The sequence below is a fragment of the Dama dama genome, chromosome 10, assembly GCF_033118175.1.
Source record: "Dama dama isolate Ldn47 chromosome 10, ASM3311817v1, whole genome shotgun sequence".
In the NCBI taxonomy this organism is placed as follows: Eukaryota; Metazoa; Chordata; class Mammalia; order Artiodactyla; family Cervidae; genus Dama; species Dama dama.
The window spans coordinates 20809322-20829113 of NC_083690.1; the positions used below are offsets into that span (position 1 = coordinate 20809322).

At 39.4% G+C, this 19792-nt stretch overlaps 1 protein-coding gene and 1 pseudogene across 1 annotated transcript in view; one reads left to right on the top strand and one right to left on the bottom strand.

The window, feature by feature from the left end:
• MOSMO (modulator of smoothened) overlaps positions 1-19792 on the top strand; it is a 75765-nt gene that overhangs the window by 15981 nt on the left and 39992 nt on the right. The gene's annotated exons all lie outside the window — the stretch shown is intronic.
• LOC133064039 (large ribosomal subunit protein uL30-like) lies at positions 9597-11572 on the bottom strand (annotated as a pseudogene).

A 19792-nucleotide genomic window follows, 5' to 3' on the forward strand; every position in this document is an offset into this window, starting at 1 on the left:
AGTTTCGGGCCCTGGAAGGGGTCCCCCTTCCTGCAACACGTAGGTTTGACTGTATTGACCTTTGTGGGCAAAGTGATGTCTCTGCTCTTTAATATGCTGCTTAGGTTTGTCATAGCTTTTCTTTCAAGGAACAGGCGTCTTTTAATTTCATGGCTGCAGTCACTGACCACAGTGATTTTGGAGCCCAAGAAAATTAAGTCTGTCACTGTTTGCGTTGTTTCCCCCATCTATGTACCATGAAGTGATGGGACCAGATGCCATGATACTCGTTTTTTGAATGTTTAGTTTTAAGCCAACTTTTTTACTCTCCTCTTTCACCTTCATCAAGAGGCTGTTTAGTTCCTCTTTACTTTCTGCCATAAGAGCAGTGTCATCTGCATATCTGAGGTTATTGATATTTCTCCTGGCAGTCTTGATTCCACCTTGTGCTACATCCACCTGGCATTTTGCATGATGTACTCTGCATATAAGTTAAATAAGGAGGGTGATAATATATAGCCTCGACATATTCCTTTCCAAGTTTGGAACCAGTCTGTTGTTCCATGTCTATTTCTAACTGTTGCTTCTTGACCTGCATACAGGTTTCTCAGTAGGCAGGTAAGATAGCTGGTATTCGCATCTCTTTAAGAATTTTCCACAGGTTGTTGTGACCCACACAGTTAAAGGCTTTACCACAGTCAATGAATTTTGGAATTCCCTTGCTGGCTTTTTTTTTTTTTTTTGATGGATTTTGGCAGTTTGACCTCTGGTTCCTCTGCCTTTTCTAAACCCAGCTTGTACTAATTTCTCAGTTGAGGCCTAGCTTGGAGGATTTTGAGCATGACCTTGCTAGCACGTGAAATGAGCACTGTTGTGTGGTAGTTTGAGCATTCTTTGGCATTGCTCTCCTTTGGGATTGAAATGAAAATTGACTTTTTCCAGCCCTGTGGCCACTGCTGAGTTTTCCAAATTTATTGGCATATCTCAGCTATTTGACATATTGAGTGCAACACTTACATAGCATCATCTTTTAGGATTTAAAATAGCTCAGCTGAAATTCCAACACCTCCACTAGCTTTGTTCGTAGTAGTGCTTCCTAAGGCCCACTTGACTTCATATTCCAGGATGTCTGGCTCTGGGCAAGTGATCACACCATCATGGTTATCTGGGTCATTAAGATCTTTTTTGTACAGTTCTTCTGTGTATTCTTGCCACCTTTTCTTAATATCTTCTGCTTCTGTTAGGTCGTAGTGTTTCTGTCCTTTAATTGTGCCCACATTTGCAGGAAATGTTCCTTTGGTCTCTCTCATTTTCTTGAGGAGATCTCTAGTCTTCCCCATTGGATTCTTTTCCTCTGTTTCTTTGCCATGTGTGCTGGGACCAGATACCATGATCTTAGTTTTCTGAATGTCGAGCTTTAAGCCAACTTTTTCACTCTCCTCTTTCACTTTCATCAAGAGGTTCTTTAGTTCTTCTTCACTTTCTGCCATAAGGGTGGTGTCATCTGCATATCTGAGATGATTGATATTTCTCCCAGCAATCTTGATTCCAGCTTGTGCTTCATCCAGCCCAGCATTTAGCATGATGTACTCTGCATATAAGTTAAATAAGCAGGGTGACAATATACAGCCTTGATGTACTCCTTTTCCTATTTGGAACCAGTTTGTTGTTCCATGTCCAGTTCTAACTGTTGCTTCTTGACCTGCATACAGATTTCTCAAGAGGCAGGTCAGGTGGTCTGGTATTCCCATCTCCTCCAGAATTTTCCACCGTTTATTGTGATCCACACAGTCAAAGGCTTTGGCATAGTCAATAAAGCAGAAGCAGATGTTTTTCTGGAACTCTCTTTGCTTTTTCGATGATCCAGCAGATGTTGGCAATTTGATCTCTGGTTCCTCTGCCTTTTCTAAAACCAGCTTGAACATCTGGAAGTTCACGGTTCACGTACTGTTGAAGCCTGGCTTGGAGAATTTTGAGCATTACTAACGTGTGAGATGAGTACAATTGTGAGGTGGTTTGAACATTCTTTGGCACTGACTTTCTTTGGGATTGGAATGGAAACTGACTTTTTCCAGTCCCGTGGCCACTGCTGAGTTTTCCAAATTTGCTGGCATATTGAGTGCAGCACTTTCACAGCAGCATCTTTTAGGATTTGAAATAGCTCAACTGGAATTCCATCACCTCCACTAGCTTTGTTCGTAGTGATGCTTCCTAAGGCCCACTTGACTTTACATTCCAGGATGTCTGGCTCTAGGTGAGTGATCACACCATCATGATTATCTAGGTCATGAAGATCTTTTTTGTATAGTTCTTCTGTGTATTCTTGCCGCCTCTTCTTAATATCTTCTACTTCTGTTAGGTCCATACCATTTTTGTCCTTTATTGAGCCCATCTTTGCATGAAATGTTCGCTTGGTAGCTCTAATTTTCTTGAAGAGATCTCTAGTCTTTCCCATTCTATTGTTTTCAGTGGCAGACTTTATTTTGGGGGGCTCCAAAATCACCACAGATGGTAACTGAAGTCATGAAATTAAAAGACGCTTACTCCTTGAAAGAAAAGTTATGACCAAGCTAGACAGCATATTAAAAAAGCAGAGACTTTTTAAATTTAATTAAATTGTTAATTTAATTGTTTAATTTAATTTAATTGTTACTTTGCCAACAAAAGTCCGTGTAGTCAAAGCTATGATTTTTCAATTAGTCATGTATGCATGTGAGAGTTGGGACTATAAAGAAAGCTGAACGCCGAAGAATTGATGCTTTTGAACTGTGGTATTGGAGAAGACTGTTTAGAGTCCCTTGGACTGCAAGGAGATCCAACCAGTCCATCCTAAAGGAAATTAGTCCTGAATATTTGTTGGAAGGACTGATGTTGAAGCTGAAACTCCAATACATTGGCCACCTGATGCAAAGAGCTGACTCATTTGAAAAGACCCTGATGCTGAGAAAGATTGAAGGCAGGAGGAAAAGGGGATGACAGAGGATAAGATGGTTGGATGGCATCACCGACTCAGTGGGCGTGAGTTTGAGTAAACTCCAGGAGTTGGTGATGGACAGGGAGGCCTGGTGTGCTGCAGTCCATGGGGTCGCAAAAAGTTGGACACGACTCAGCAACTGAACTGAACTGATATCTTTGCATTATTCACTTAAGATGGTTTTCTTATCTCTCCTTGCTATTCTTTGGAACTCTGCATTCAGATGCATATATCTTTCCTTTTCTCCTTGGCCTTTCGATTCTCTTTTCTTGGCTATTCGTAAGGTATCCTCAGACAAACATTTTGCCTTCTTGCATTTCTTTTTCTTGTGAATGGTTTTGGTCATAGCCTCCTGTACAGTGTTATGAACCTCTGGCCATAGTTCTTCAGGCACTCTCTTTCTCAGACCTAATCCCTTGAATCTGTTTTTCATTTCCTCTGTGTAATCATAAGGGATTTGATTTAGATCATGCCTAAATGGCCTAGTGGTTTTCCCTACTTTCTTCAATTTTAAGTTTGAATTTTGCAATAAGGAAATCATCATCTGAGCCACTGTCAGCTCCCAGTCTTGTTTTGCTAACTGTGTAGAGCTTCTCCATCTTTGGGTGGGAAGAAAATAGTCAATATATTCAATCAGTATAATCAGTTTGATTTCGGTATTGACCATTTGGTGATGTCCTTGTGTAGAGTCATCTCTTTTGTTGTTGGAAGAGGGTTGCTGTGACCAGTTCGTTTTCTTGGCAAAACTTTGTGAGTCTTTGCCCTGCTTCATTTTATACTCCAAGGCCAAACTTGCCTGTTACTCCAGGTATCTCTTCACTTCTTACTTTTGCATTTCAGTCCTCTATGATGAAAAGGACATCTTATTTTTGTGTTAGTTCTAGAAGGTCTTGTGGATCTTCATAGTCATTCAGCTTCATCTTCTTCAGCATTAGTGATTGGGGCATAGGCTTGGATTACTGTAATGTTGAATGATTTGCTTTGAAAATGAACTGAAATTATTCTGTCATTTTTGAGATTGTACCCCAAGTACTGCATTTTGGACTCTTTTCTTGACTATGAGAGCTACTCCATTTCTTCTAAGGGATTCTTGCCCACAGTAGTAGATATAATGGTCATCTGAGTTAAATTCGCTCATTCCTGTCCCTCCACCCCGAGAGCATTGTCTTCTACAAACACAAAACCTGGAAATTGTTGAGGAAGATGGAACCTCCTAACCATTGTTTGGTGTGGGAGCTGGTGTTCCGGCAGCATATTGGGTTGGGCTAGTTGGGATGGGTCGCATTGGACTTGTAGCTGCATTGTGCCTGCTGAGTGTCTGTCCGGGAACGGGAATAGCTGGGTAGAAGGCAGAGAAGGGGGCTTCCCTGGTAGCTCAGCTAGTAAAGAATCCACCTAAATGCAGGAGACCTCGGTTTGATTCCTTGGTCAGTAAGATCCTCTGGAGAGGATACCCATTCCAGTATTCTTGGGCTTCCCTGATGGCTCAGATAGTAAAGAGTCTGCCTGCAATGCAGGAGACCCTGGGTTCGATCCCTGGGTTGGGAAGATTCCCTGGAAGAGGGCGTGGCAAGCCACTCCGTTATTCTTACCTGGAGAATCCCCATGGACAAAGGAGCCTGGCAGCTACAGTCCATGAGGTCACAAAGAGTCGGACACGACTGAGTGACTCAGCACAGCACGGCACATTCCTGTCCACTTAGTTCCCTCATTGCTAAAATGTCAGTGTTCACTCTCGCCATCTCCTATTTGACCACTTTCGATTTACCTTGATTCATGGACCTAACATTCCAGGTTTCTATGCAATATTGTTCTGACAGCATTGGACTTTACTTTCACCACCGGACACATCCACAGCTGGGCGTCCATTCTTCTTTGGCTCAGCGTCTTTATTCTTTCTGGAGCTATTTCTCTGCTCTTCTCCAGTAGCATATTGGACATCTACCAGTCTGGGGGGCTCATCTTTCAGTGTCTTAGCTTTTTGCCTTTTTATACTGTTCATCTGTAAATGGGGATAATACCTATTACCTTGCAAAGTGGCTGGACAGGTCAATATACCTGAAACACCTGCCACACCTATGTGCAGGCACCTATGATAGGTAGCTATTGTTGTTAAGGAGCTAAATGGATTAATCTCTTATCACATCACAATACATAAAATATAATGTTGAAATTGGCTATTTACTCCTCATACAGTCACCAAAAGCAATCTTGATTTTTTTTTTTTTTTTTTTCATCTTGGATATATCACTGTGTTAGACCTGGTTGCCCATATCATTTTTACCATACATGCCTGATACTTAACCTGGATTGCTGTCTTATTCCTTCAAGTTTAGTGCACTAAGAGAAAAAAAATACCAGGCAGCCTATTTATTATGTATTTATTTATTTGTTTTTGGCTGCCCTGGGTCTTCATTGCTGCGTGCAAGCTTTTTCTAGTGGCGGTGAGCGAAGGCCACTCTTCATTGCAGTGCACAGGCTTCTCCTTGCAGTGACTTCTCCTGTTACAGTGCATGGGTTCTAGGGTACACAGGTTTCAGTAGTTGTGGTGTACAGGCTTCGCTGCTTCTCAGCATGTGGAATCTTTCCAGACCAGGGATCAAACCCATGTCCCCTGAATTGGCAGGTAGATTCTTAACAACTGGACAACCAGGGAAGTCTCAGGTAGCCTATTTAAATACTTATATACAAGTTGTTCTGCATATTAAAGGTAACATGTATTTGGGGAGTTTCCAGTAATGATGACAGAATATACTAAACCATATTTCTGTCAAGCTTCTTACTGTAACTAACATTTGCTAAGTGCGCTATGGATGTAGTTTGTGGCCCAAGAATAGATTTCCCCCTAACCAGCCAACTATATAAGCCATGACGTTGACCTCCTTCACTGAAGTCAGTAACCAAGTATAAAGTGTTCTAAAAGTAAAGGATGATTGATAATCACAGGTAAGTTATAAGATAATTTGTTATAGTCCTATTCGTTTGCTTATTATGAGACAGAGAAACTCTGTATTTTCCTATCCTATAGATAAAATAATTATATTGAAAGTTTAAATTTTTATTTTTTAAATTTTTTTTGAAAGTTTACATTTTTAAAATCGTTAATTGAATCACTGAAAAAACCGTAGCAATGAGTCTTCTTTAAATAACAGATGTATATAGGCCTGTAAGATCACTTTTAGGACTCCCACTCTCACAAGATTTTATGGGTTAGGATCAGAAAACAAACTCTTACGTTGAAGTGTGGCTGATATAGGACTAACTTCCAGGGCTTTAGAGGACTGTTTCTATCAGTAGTATTTGCCTACTAACCATCCAGTAGGTAGATATCATCCATTAACCATCTAGATTCACACTAGTAGCCAGTAAGATGCTTGCTTTAAGTGGACCACCTTGTATTTAAGATTTCATTTTTTTGACTTTCAAGTTTTATTTTTTTAATTGGAGTATAGTTGATTTTCAGTGTTGGGTTAGTTTCTGCTCTACAACAAAGTGAATCAATTATGCATACACATATATCCACTCTTCTTATAGATTCTTTACCCATATAGGTCATTACAGACTTTTCAGTAGAGTTTCCTGTGCTATACAAAAAGGTCCTTATTTATCTATTTTATCTCTAGTAGTGTATATATGTCAATTCCAATCTCCCAATTATCTTCAGAGTTATCAGGGATGTTGGTGCATTTTGGTTTTTACTACTGTTCTGTTTCTTTTCTTTTTTGTCTCTGTTAAGTTGTTGGCCGGTGCTTTTGTTCTCTTTGTTAACCTAGAGTTAATGTAAATACTTAAATACTTTTCCCATAAATACTTAAATACTTTATCCCTTATATATCACCTCCTTTTGCCTTCTGCCCTCCCTCTTTAGGAACTTGTGGCAAATCCCCAACTTGACCATTCAAGCAGTTCACATCCAGTTGAAAAAGTCTGGGTTGCAAATATCATCAGCCATCCCAAATGGTGCAGTTCCCAGTGACTTTCCTTGTATCCCCTTAAGTATACAACCAAAGCCCTCTAATGTGGTTAAGGGCTCCAATTTTCTGATTTTGGGTGTTTTGGGGTTTTGTTTTTTTTTTTTTTTGAGGAGAATCCATCCATTTCTTTGAAGAACAAGACTGTCTTTTGACTGTATGATTATAAACTACAGAAACACTTGCTCCTTTTTTGTGAACTTATTCTCTTCTGCATTCCAGAAATTCTTTAGCGATTCTGCTCTGTTGTTGACATTTTCCCATGCTGTTATAGAATTTTTCTAAATGTAAATTGCTTGGGTCATTTCATTGAGATTTGGAGAAGGAAGAAGAGCAAACTGACTCACTTTATCTCCCAAAGTGAAAGTGTTAGTTGCTAAGTGGTGTCCAGCTGTTTTGCGACGCCAGGGACTGTAGCTTGTCAGACTCCTGTGTCCGTGGAATTCTCTAGGCAAGAATACTGGAGTGGGTGGCCATTCCCTTCTCCAGGGGATCTTCCCAACCCATGGATCAAACACAGGTCTCCTGAATTGCAGGCAGATTCTTTACTAAGAAGCCCAAAGATGTGTCAGTTCAGTTCAGTCACTCAGTTGTGTCCGACTCTTTGCGACCCCATGAACCACAGTACGCCAGCCTCCCTGTCCATCACCAACTCCCGGAGTCCACCCAAACCCATGTCCATTGTGTCAGTGATGCCATCCAACCATCTCATCCTCTGTCGTCCCCTTCTCCTCCCGCCCTCAATCTTTCCCAGCATCAGAGTCTTTTCAAATGAGTCAGCTCTCCACATCAGGTGTCCAAAGTATTGGAGTTTCAGCTTCAACATCAGTCCTTCCAATGAACACCCAGGACTGATCTCCTTTAGGATGGACTGGTTGGATCTCCTTGCAGTCCAAGGGACTCTAAAGAGTCTTCTCCAACTCCACAGTTCAAAAGCATCAATTCTTCTGCACTCAGCTTTCTTTTAATAAATGCTAACCGAATGAGAGAAATCAAAAGAGATTTAGTCCATATTAGTTTATTGTATTTTAAATTTTTATTAACACTCAGAAAAGTTGTTATATAGTAATTTTCCTAAGTCACACTTTTTTTTTTTTTTAAGTAAGCTAGAAAAGATTTGGCTTCCCTGGTGCCTCAGTGGTAAAGAATCTACCTGCCAAATGCAGGAATCGTGGGTTCCATCCCTGGGTTGGGAATAGCTCCTGGAGAAGGAAATGGCAACCTGCTGCAGTATTCTTGCCTGGGAAATCCCATGGACAGAGGAGCCCGGTGGACTGCAGTCTATGGGGTTGCCAAATAGTTGGACATGACTTATCGACTAAACAACAAAGCAACAACAAAAAGAGGCTTAAATGCTGTAGCCCCCAAATGGTAAGAACATTGGGTGATTGGTTAGAATGCAGGAGACATTACATTAGTTAAGTGACTAATAACACAGACTAGAATCTGGATTCAAATTCTCCCTGTGCTCTTTGCTAGTGGCATGGTCTTGGCTGACATACTTCAGAGGTCTCTTTAAAGGTTAAAACATTCATGTATATAAAACAGTGCTTGGCACATGTGTCAACTAAAATTAATGGGACTAACTTTTGGAGATTCTTTGCTATAATCTTCAATAGTCGTAGGCAGTTATCTTAAAATTGATCATAAATGCTGTGTAGTTTTTGGTTGTAGATATAAATGTCACCATACTAGAATATAAAATCTAGCCCATGTACAAATGGACTTTTTTTTTTACCTTATATAAAGAATAATACCACTATAATGAAATGCTAAAAAAAAAAAAAAAGCTTTACTTGAACTATGTATATGTTTCACATACTCACAAAAAATAAAAATGATAGCAAGAAAGTAAGTCCTACTGTTGAATACAAATTGAAACCAGTGAGCCTAACTCTATGTCAGACTGATAATGTAACTACCAAGGAAAAAATAATTAACTTTTGAATACAGTGCTCTGATTGTGCTCTCTTAGTGGGCCATACCTAAGGACAAAGAGACCAGCAAGGAAATGTTGATCTTGGTAGGTAGCGAAACCCCTATAGTAGCTCTTAACAAGAAATGTTATTCCCATTTTGCTGATGAAGAAGTATAGTTGAAGAAGGGAATGATTTGTTAGGCACATTTAATTAGGTGGTAGAGCTGAATTTAAAAGCCCATAACCTGTTCATTATCCACACTACTTTTTTAAATTGTTATAGTGTACTGTTAAGATGAGTCCTGGTTTCTTTAGTTCTTCCCTTTCGTTTATTGTTCCTCCCTTCCCTTTATCTTTTATTATTTCTTTTCTTTATCATCTGTATTATTAGTCAGAACCTCATTTTCAAGAGCTTCCTGACCTCTTGTATAACTCCTTTCCTTCAAGAATTTCATTCCATACCATCATGCCTACCTTTTTGAAATCTGCCTTCCTAAATTAAAAGGTGTGTGACACTTCCCACTCTTTTCACTATGAATTCCAAGGTGGCCTAAAAGATTTTCTTTTGATTCTCATTCCTCCTACTTTGTCAATAATTAGTTTCCTGCTGAATTATAGCTAGTGTCAAATTCATGATTACTTACAGGCATAGTCTGTATTGATAACTGAGCCTGAAAGTTGTAAATGAGAGAGCTTCAGTCTTTTTTTTTTTTTTTTTCCAGTTTGTTTCAATTGTTTATTAACTGACCAGATTACAAAAATAATCCTGGTAGATACCTTAGTTCATCCTCCTAATAAGCCTGTTGATCTGGTCTTCCCTGTTGCCAGCATCTCCACCTTCTACAAAATGGGTGGTCTTTTTCTTCATTCCACCTTGTGGAGAAGACAGTTTAAAGGACCACAGGAAGTTGTTTGCTTCTTTGAAATGTTTCCAGTGGTATAGATCTCATGAATCAGATCCTGCATGCAGATGATTCCGTATTTCCCAAGAGATCGAGCAATCAGTGCGTTGTCTGTCAGAGCAGTTCGCTTCTTGTTCATTTTGCCATAACCACGCTTGTACATCAGTTCATTTACAGACTTCAGATTTGGGTACCCCCATGCAATGCATGGCTCCACAATTCTCAGCATGTTAACTGATGCCTTGCTGAGCTTCACAGAGGTGCCACTGAAGACCTGCCGGAGGCGAAGGAGCTGCAGCACCTTTCGAACCTTCGGGCTCACACCGGTGATACCTCTGATCCTGATGACAAATGCCAATTTGGGTTCCACGGGTACATAGAAGTTGCCGGCTTTTGGTGCCATCATAGCCATTTGAATTTCAGCTCTGTACATCTGCCTGTATTCCCTGTGGTGATGCTCAGCTTTTCATAGATAAGCTTCCTCCTTGCCTTTCGAAGCATCTTTTGGGTAAACTTCTTTCTCAGGCGCTTGATCTTAAGCTCTATGAAATTCTTTCGCTTTTTCTTAAGGATTTCTGGCACAGCAGGAACCTTCTTTTTCTTCTCTTCTGCACCCTTCATGGTTCCAGCCGGGAAAGAGAGCTTCATTCTTAAAGACATCTATCTGTTTGTAACTTGAAATATCTTATGGGGATTTGGTGAGACATGCGGCAGGGAAAGTGAAAGAGAATGCAATTGTTGGACCTGCATTTTTTCCACGAGAGATAGTAGAAACAAATATCAGTTTGTAAACTGTGATTTTGAAATGATTCATTCATTAAAGAAGGCAAATAAAAATAGCAGTGAAACAAGACATAATAACTAGTTGTTAAATGAACTTTCTTTCCTTTGAAAAGGAACTGATTAAGGAAGAAAATATGTAAATAATTTGAGTACATAAGCTGCTGTTTGAGATTTTGCTGGGTAAAAATGATGGGAAGAATTAAACTGTACAAGAATTTAGTTGGATCTTGCTTAAAGTACTTTGTGTTGTAAATCTCCAAACTTACTTTTAAACTGTATCATTTAAAGAACCTCTTCTTGAATTAGCACAATCAAAATGGAATTCATTCTATTTTTTAATCACTCCTGAATTACTATCTTTAATTTTTTTTTTAATTCTGGATTATTCCAGTTGGCCCAGTCTTTTTTTAAAAAAAATTTTAATTTTGTTTTGGAGTATAGCCGATTAGCGATATCATGATAGTTTCAGGTAAATAGCACAGGGACTCAGCCATACCCGATACATCTATCCATTCTCCTCCAAACCACCTTCCCATCCAGGCTGCCACATCACATTGAGCAAAGTTCCCTGTGCTATACAGTAGGTCCTTGTTGGTTATCCATTTCAGATATAGCCGTGTGTGCATGTCATCCCAAACTGACTATCTCTTCCTCCCATTCTTACCACCTGGCCACCATAAGTTCATTCTCAAAGTCTGGGAGTCTGTTTCCAGTTTGTAAATAAGTTCATTTCTATCATTTCTTTTTAGATTCCACACACAAGGGGTACCATATGATATTTCTCCTTCTGTGTCTGACTTCATGAATATAACAATCTCTAGGTCTGTCTCTGTTGCTGCATATGGCTTCACTTCATTATTTCCACTATCTTTGAAGTGCATGATTTTAAAATGTAATTTAAAATAATATAGTAACTCAGCTGGTAAAGCATCTGCCTGCAATGCAGGAGACCCCAGTTCTATTTCTAGGTTGGGAAGATCCCCTGGAGAAGGGATAGGCTACCCACTCCAGTATTCTTGGGCTTCCCTGGTTGCTCAGACAGTAAAGAATCCACCTGCAATGCAGGAGATATGGGTTCGATCCCTGGATTGGGAAGATCCCCTGGAGGTGGGCATGGCAACCCACTCCAGTATTGCCTGGAGAATCCCCATGGACAGAGGTGCCCGGCGGGCTACAGTCCATGAGGTCACAAAGAGTCGGACATGACTGAGCGACTAAACACAGCACATCCCAGAGAAATTGTCCAGAAAACCTAGGCCCAGGATTTCAGCATAATGTTAGAAAGAAATAAGATTAGCAGTCAGGTTAATTTTTAAAATTTATGTTTTATCAGAATTAAGAAAGTAAAATAGTGTTACAATCTTTTACTAGATTAACTGAGTTTCTAAACACCTGAAGAAAATTATTTGAGTATTTCCTGTGCAGAGTTTCTGAAGAATGTGCCTTTGTGGAAGCAGAGTTTACAAGACCTCTTTGTTGATGTTTCTAAGGGTTAACTCTCTGGACAAACATACCAAAAAAAAAAAAAAAAAAACACTGTTCTACCAAAATATGCCTAAATAGTAAACTGTTAACGCAGTCGAATCAGACCTTTTTCTAGCTGGTACCTAGTCATTTAACCTGTTATTCAGTTTCCTCATTTGTATTATTTTGAGAATTAAATAAGTATACGTAAAGCACTTAATAATACTATGACTGGCACTACATAAGTGCCCAGGATATAGTGGCAGCTATTACTATTTATCTTTTTCCCCCCTCTAGATTTATGAGTGATAGGGAAGCAAAATTTATTTTGAGCACCCTTTATTCTAATGTTAAGGTTTTGAAGTAGAGGTTAGGACAAAATCATATTTTTCTGAACCCAAACACTTGAGGTTCTGTTTGGGAAGTGAGAAAGACAGCTGCCAAATGTCTGCTCGTACAGTGGCAAGAAGATTGAATTTCTAGTTTGTTTCCTGCCTCAAGTGCTTGCCTTCAATTCCTTTGTCTCAATATGAAAATTTCTGTATTCGTTTGGAGATCCTTGTCTGACTGAAACAACGGAGAACAGCTTCCAGCAGTTTTGGTATGGCTAGCTAACCATAACTTTCTGGAAGAATATCTGGATGCAGTTGCAATTTTTAAAACCTATCATATTTTATATCATTAAATTTCTTTAGTACTGCATTATTGATTTCAGTTCTTTTCCTAAGTTGTGCCCATTCATTTTAAGAAATACATATTTTATGCAGAAAAAGTAAGTATATAGTTGACTATCAATAAAAATTATTATCAGTTAAACTACTAGAGTTTTCCCTTATCTTAGGTTCAGAATATAATCATTACATCAAACACATACATGTGCATACATATATACCCATACATACAAATGTAATTTTTCTTTATTGTAATTACTCAATTGCTTTACATAGTAGAAGTTATGATTTTTTATTATTATTATAATCATTTCATCAATGTCATGGGCATCCCTGGTGGCTCAGTCAGATGGTAAAGAATCTGCCTGTACTACAGGAGACCTGAGTTCAGTCCCTGGGTCGGAAAGATCCCCTGGAGAAGGGAATGGCAACCCACTCCAGTATTCTTGCCTGAAGAATCCCATGGACAGAGGACCCTGGTGGGCTGCAGTCCATGGGTGGGCTGCAGCCCATGAGTTGGCAAACAGTCGGACATGACTGAATGACTAACACTCACTTTCACATTAGTGTCATAGATAAGCTGCTAAACCCTGGTCTTTTTTTTTTTTAACGTATTTATTTGGCTGCATTAGGTCTTAGTTGCGGATTGCAGGATCTTTCGTTGTGGCATGCGGGCTCTCTAGTTGTGGTGTGGGCTTAGCTGCCCCACAGGCTGTGGGATCTTAGTCCCCTGACCGGGGATGGAAGCTGTGTCGCCTACATAAGAAGGCGGATTCTTAACCACTGGACCACCAGGGAAGTCCCCTGGACCCTGGTCTTTAAAGAGAGAGAATCCGGGGCTTCCCTGGCAGTTCAGTGGTTAAGACTCTGTTCTTCAAATGCAGGGAGGCACAGCTTTGATCCTTGGTCAGGGAACTAAGATCCATCATGCCACATGTCTTGGCCAAAACAATAGCAGATCCTGACATCAGAAGTGCATAATTAATACTTTGTAAATATCAGATGGTGGGTTTTTGTTTTTAAAACGGTCATTTTTCCTGCTTCATCAAAAGACATTCTTTTTTTTTTATTAATCTCATTTATTCATTCTTTTTTGTCTGTGTTTCACTGCTGCCTGGACCCGTCTTTCATGTCTTTTTTGTCTGTGTTTCACTGCTGCCTGGACCCGTCTCCAGCTCTAGTGAGCGGGGGCCTCCCCTCAGCTGCGGTGCTCAGGCTTCCCATTGCAGAGCAAGTGCTCTAGGGCTTGTGGGCTTCAGTAGTTGCGGCTCCTGGGCTCCAGAGCATAGTCTCAATATTTGTGGCACACGGACTCATTTGTTCCACAGCACGTAGAATCCTCCTGGACCGGGGGCCGAAGCCATGTCTGCTGCATTGGCAGGTGGACCCTTCAGCACTGAGCCACCAGGGAAGCCCCAGAAGGGTGTTTTAAACTTATTTCTAAAAATAACATTAAGTTGATGCTTAGTTGATTATCAGTATTACTTTCAGGTGTATGCATATGGATTCAATGTTTTACAGATATGCTCCATTAAAACTTACTACAATATAATGGCTATAATTCCTTGTGCTAAACAGTGTATCATTGTTGCTTATCTATTTTATATAGCTGCATATAGTTTTTAATCCCATACTCCTAATTTTCCCTTCTTCCATTTGATAACCACTAGTTTTTCTATATCCATGACTCTGTTTCCTTTTTCAAATTACCGTTTTAAAAAAATTTTTTTAAGTTATTTTTATTTTTGGCTGCACTGGGCCGTCGTTGCTGTGCACAGGCTTTCTCTGATTTGCAGCAAGCAGCGGCTACTGTCTCGTTGTAGGACGTGGGCTCCTCATTGTGGTGGTTTCTCTTGTTGCGGAGCAGGGCACGGACTCCAGGGCTCCTGGGCTCTGTGGTTGTGTCGGTAGAGCTCAGCTGCCCACAGCATGCGGGATCTTCCTAGAGCAGGAGTCAAACCCATGTCCCCTGCGTTGGCAGGTGGGTTCCTAACCAGCGGACCACCAGGGAAGTCCTAAATCACCTTTTACTATACTGAACCTCTTTCTCGTAGGAATTGTTATATGTAATCTTCTTGAGGCTTCCCAGCTGCTGTTAGTGATAAAGAATCTGCCTGCCAATGCAGGAGATGCAAGAAGCTCGGGTTCAATCCCTGGGTCAGGAATATGCCCTAGGAAATGGTACCCACTCCATTCCAGAAAATTCCATGGGCAGAGGAGCCTGGCGGGCTACAGTCCATGGGGCCACAAAGAGCAACATGACTGAGCTATTGCACTGTATATATACTCTTCTTAGTCATATTTCCTTTAATTTTTCTTTTTCTAAAACTTTATTTTCCCAAAGGTGATAAATTATATTTCATGTTCTACATTTACATTCCATTTACCATTGCATCACTACTATATATATGAATTAGTACATATGATCAGAGTATTACTTCCTTTACACTTTCTGTGATGCTTATGTTTTTAAAAGTTATAAAGTACAGATTGTTTAGTGTACATTCCTACCATTTTGAATACTTCCAAATTCAAAAGAATTTTTTTTCTCAAGGCTGTTAGATATGTGTATGATTCCTAACATGAAACAGGGTTGCCTGTTGTTCTTTCTTAATTAAGTTGACATTTATTCTTCTAGTCTTTGCTGTCTGTGCTTAGCTGCTCAGCCGTGTCCGACGCTTTGCAACCCTACGGACTGTAGCCCACCAGGTTCCTCTGCCCATGGGGATTCTCCAGGCAGCAATACAGGAGTGGGTTGCCATTTCCTCCTCCAGGGGATCTTCCCAACCCAAGGATCAAACTCAGGTCTCCCGTATCACAGGCAGATTCTTTACTCTCTGAGCCACCAGGGACGCCCCTTACCTGTCTAGGGGGAAGTATCTAACATACTTTAGTGTCATATAGATTATCGTAGGTCTTACAGTTTGGGGAGACTCTCCTTTCTTCAGTCTCCTCTCCAGTTTTAAAGCCTCTCCCTCTCCTTTCAGTGCGCCACCAAAAACGTAGTTTGGTGATCAGTTGACTTGAACTTTAGGCACTAAAATCTTCTGGACAGAAAATGCTGTTGTGTTCCTAAGGGCTTTTCATCAGCTATTTGGACCTCTCATAGAAATTTTGAAATCACTGGATTGTTAAACAGCTTCACACAAAAATTAACGTTTGGCTATAAAGACCATTTTCTCAGATTCCTTCCCCATAAACCCATGTTTCTCTGCCCAACCCCCCAGATTTGGAGTGTTTCCTAGCAAAATTGTTTCTGATATCCATTCTTATATTGAAATCTATTCAAAGTGTGTCACCATGTTGTTTTGGACTCCATATGGAATTCATACTATCTGCTCAAACTTCACCCAGATTCAGAATTGATAAGAGTGCTCTGAGCCTCAGTATTTCCTTGGGTCTTTTATTTTGCAGACTTACCTGTAGATTGATTATTCTCTGGGATTCAGAACCTATCATGCATCTCTTCAGGAGAAGATTCAAATGCAGTTGTATGTGAAAATCAAAACTTTATTTTTCCTAACAGGTTAAATGTGTATGTCTGTGTAAAGCTAAACCAGCTAAGGCAGATCACTGCTTTTCCACTTGAAAACTTGCTTCAAGTGTCATGAGTGTTGCATGTGTATTTCTAAGAAGGTTATAACCAGTGCCTTTCTCTTCACAATTAAATAGTTCCAGTTCAGAACTTTTTTTTCAGGTATTCTATTGAGCTGACAAATGATCACAAAAGTGATTCAGACTTACTTTCTTTACAAAGTATTTTTACCTACTCTAGGATGAGATGCAATAAAGACTCAGTTTTAGTGAAAGCTACAAACAGTTAACTGGAATTCAGTAAGAAGAGTGCTAAAACAGTAGTGAATGCGTATTGCCGTGGGAGCACACTGGAATGCCTCTGACTCAGGCTTGAAATGTTAGAAATGGCTAGGAACACAGAAGAGTGACATCCACACTGAGCTCTAAAGAATAAGTTAACCAGAGAAGGGAAGGGTGTAAGCGTGTCCCAGGTAGAAGGAAAAGCAAGTTTAAAGTCTCAGAAGCTTGTTTTGTTTATTTGTTGTAAAGTTGTGTGTGGGGAACCTGGAAGCTCAGTGTGCCTGATTCCTGTAGTTTGAAGGGAAGAGTGGTGTCAAAGGATGATGGGGATATAGGGGCTCGATCATGAAGAGCTTATTTTTTCCATCTCTTTCTTTTTTTTAAAAACAGATTTATTGAGATATTTTACATGCTACATAGTGCTTCCTTTTAAAGTGTACAATTTTTAGTATATTCAGTGTTGTACAACCATCACCACAGTCAGTTTTAGAACATTTTTATCACCTCAAAAAGAAACCCTATGCCCTTCAGCTATCACCATGCCCTCAAATATTCCAACCCTAACCTATTCTGCAGGTTTTATGTAAATGGAATCATATAGCCCTTTTGTGACTGGCTTCTTTCCCTTAGTATAATGTTCTCAAGGTTTATCCAATGTCATAGCATGTGTCAGTACTTCACTTCTTTTTATGGCCAAATAATGTTCCATTGTATAAATAAACTTCATTTTGTTCAATAATTCATCAATTGATGAGCATTTGGGTTGTTTCTACCATTTGTAGCTATTATGAATGATGCTATTGTGAACACTAACATACACATATTTATGTGGACATATGTTTTCATTTCTCTTGCTTTCCTAGGAGTGAAATTGCTTGATCATATCTTTAACTTTATGTGGGACTGACAGGCTATTTTCCAAAGTGGTTGCACCAATGTACGTTTCCACCAGCAATGTATGAGGATTCTAATTTCTCCACGTTTCACCAACACTTGTTACTTGTGTTTTTGATTATAGCCATCCTAGTGGATATGAAGTAGTTTCTCATTGTGCTTTTGATTTCCATTTCCCTGATGACTAATAATGGTAAGCACTTTTCATATGCTTTTGGCCATTTCTATTCTGTCTTTGGAAAAATGTCTGATCCTCTGCCCATTTTTATATTGAATGGTCTTTTTATTATTGAGTTATAAAAGATAATTATTAGACATATGACTTGAAAATATTTTCCCCTGTCCTGTGGGTTATCTTTTCACTTTCTTCATGGAATCCTTTGATGCACAGATGTTTTTAACTTTGAAGTCCATTCTGTCTACTCTTTGTTTTATTGCTTGTGCTTTTGATGTCATATCTTAAGAATCCACTGTCGTGAAGGTCTTTTCCTAAGTTTTGTTCTCAGAGATTTAGCTGTTACATTTGGATTTCTTTTCAATTTTGAATTAATTTTTGTATATGATGTGAAGCAAGAGTCTGCATTTATTTTTTCACATATGTCCCATCACCACTTGTTGAAAAGACTATTCTTTCTTCACTGAATAGTCTTGGCACTGTTGTTAAAAATCAATTGGCCATAAATGTGAGATCACATTTATTTTGGGACTCTCAGTTCTACTCCATTGATCTGTCTGTCCTTGTGCCATTGTTACACAGTCTTGATTACTGTAGCTTTATAGTAAGTTTTGGAGTCAAGAAGTGTATCTTTGAACTTTGTTCTTTTTCAAGATGTTTGTGACCATTCGTAAGTCCCTTATATTTCCATATAAATTTTAGGGTCATCTTGTTGATTGTTACAACAGAAAACAAAAAACCCATCAGGGATTGTGATAAAGATCACATTGAATCTATAAATCAGGTGGGGAACTATTATCTAATAAGTCTTCCAGTCCATGGGTATGGGATATCTTACTATCTATTTAAAACTTTGTTAATTTCAGCAACATTTTGTAGTGTTCAGGGTGAAAGGGTTATAGTTAAAAAATTTTTTTTAGTGGCTGGCCTCAAGTTTGTAGTGTATATTTATAGCTAATCCAAGGCCTCTTTAAATAATAGTATGTTGAATACCACTTCAGAGGCAGTGCAGCTACCTTATTACAGAGTATTAAATCCCCAGTTCCTCCTTGCAACATCACTGTCATTCACTTCACTGAATACCTTGTTTCTATTATCACTTCGCACAAACTGTTCTCTCTCTCTCTCTTTCTCTCTCTCTCTCTCTCTCTCTCTCTCTCTCTCTCTCTTTTTCCCTTTTGTCTGTGCTGGGTAGCGCTGGGACTTCTAGTTGCAGAGCACAGGCTGTAGAGTTCTAGGCTTCAGCAGCTGTGGTGTGGGGGCTTAGTTGCCCCGTGGCATGTGGATTTTAGGTCTCTGACCAGGGATCGAACCTGCATCCCCTGTGTTGGAAAGCAGATTCTTAACCACTGGACCACCAAACAAGTCCCTTGTATGTTTTTTGATATTTATCCTGCTTGATTTTCTGAGTTTCCTATATCTATGGTTGCCACTTGTCACTAACTTTGGGAAATTGTTGGTCATTATTTCAGATGTTTCTTTTGTTCCTTTTTCTCTTTCTTCTCCTTCTGTGTTCTCAATATGCTATGTTATATCTTTTGTCATTGTCTCACAGCTCTTAAGATATTCTATCTTTTTCATCTTCTTTTCTCCTTGCAGTTCAGTTTCAAACATTTTCTATAGACATTTCCAGCTTGCTGATTCTTTCTCCAGCTGTGTCTACTGTATTGATGAGCCCATCAAAGGCAGTCTTCATTTCTGTTACAGGGTTTTTTATTTTATTTATTTGGCTGTGCTGGGTCTTCATTGCTGCTCCAGCTTTTCTGTAGTTGCAGTGCACAGGCTTCTCATTGTGGTGGTGTTCTTGCTGCGGAGCATGAACTCTAGGCACGTGGGCTTCAATAGTTGTAGTTGTTCTGTGTCCTCAGTTCTCTGATGGATCTAAGAAAAGTCTTGACGTTGAGTTTGTCGCTTTCTTGTTCTTTGGGCAGGAATGACAACATCTAAGTTCCTTACATACTGGTCTAGAAACCAGAAGTTAACCATTTATTTTATTAAGTTTGTTCCTTAGTGTTTTGTTCTTTTTGCTGTTATTGTAAATGCAATCATTACCTTCTTAATTTCCAGATTGTTCATTACTAGTATATGGGAACACAATTTTTATATATTGATATTATATGCTACAATCTTTTTACAGTCATTTATTCGAATAGTATTTCCATAAATTTATTTTTCTTGCCTAAATTTTTCTTAGCTAAACAGTGCTGAATAGAAGCAGCAAGAGTAGATATCCTTGTCTTATTCC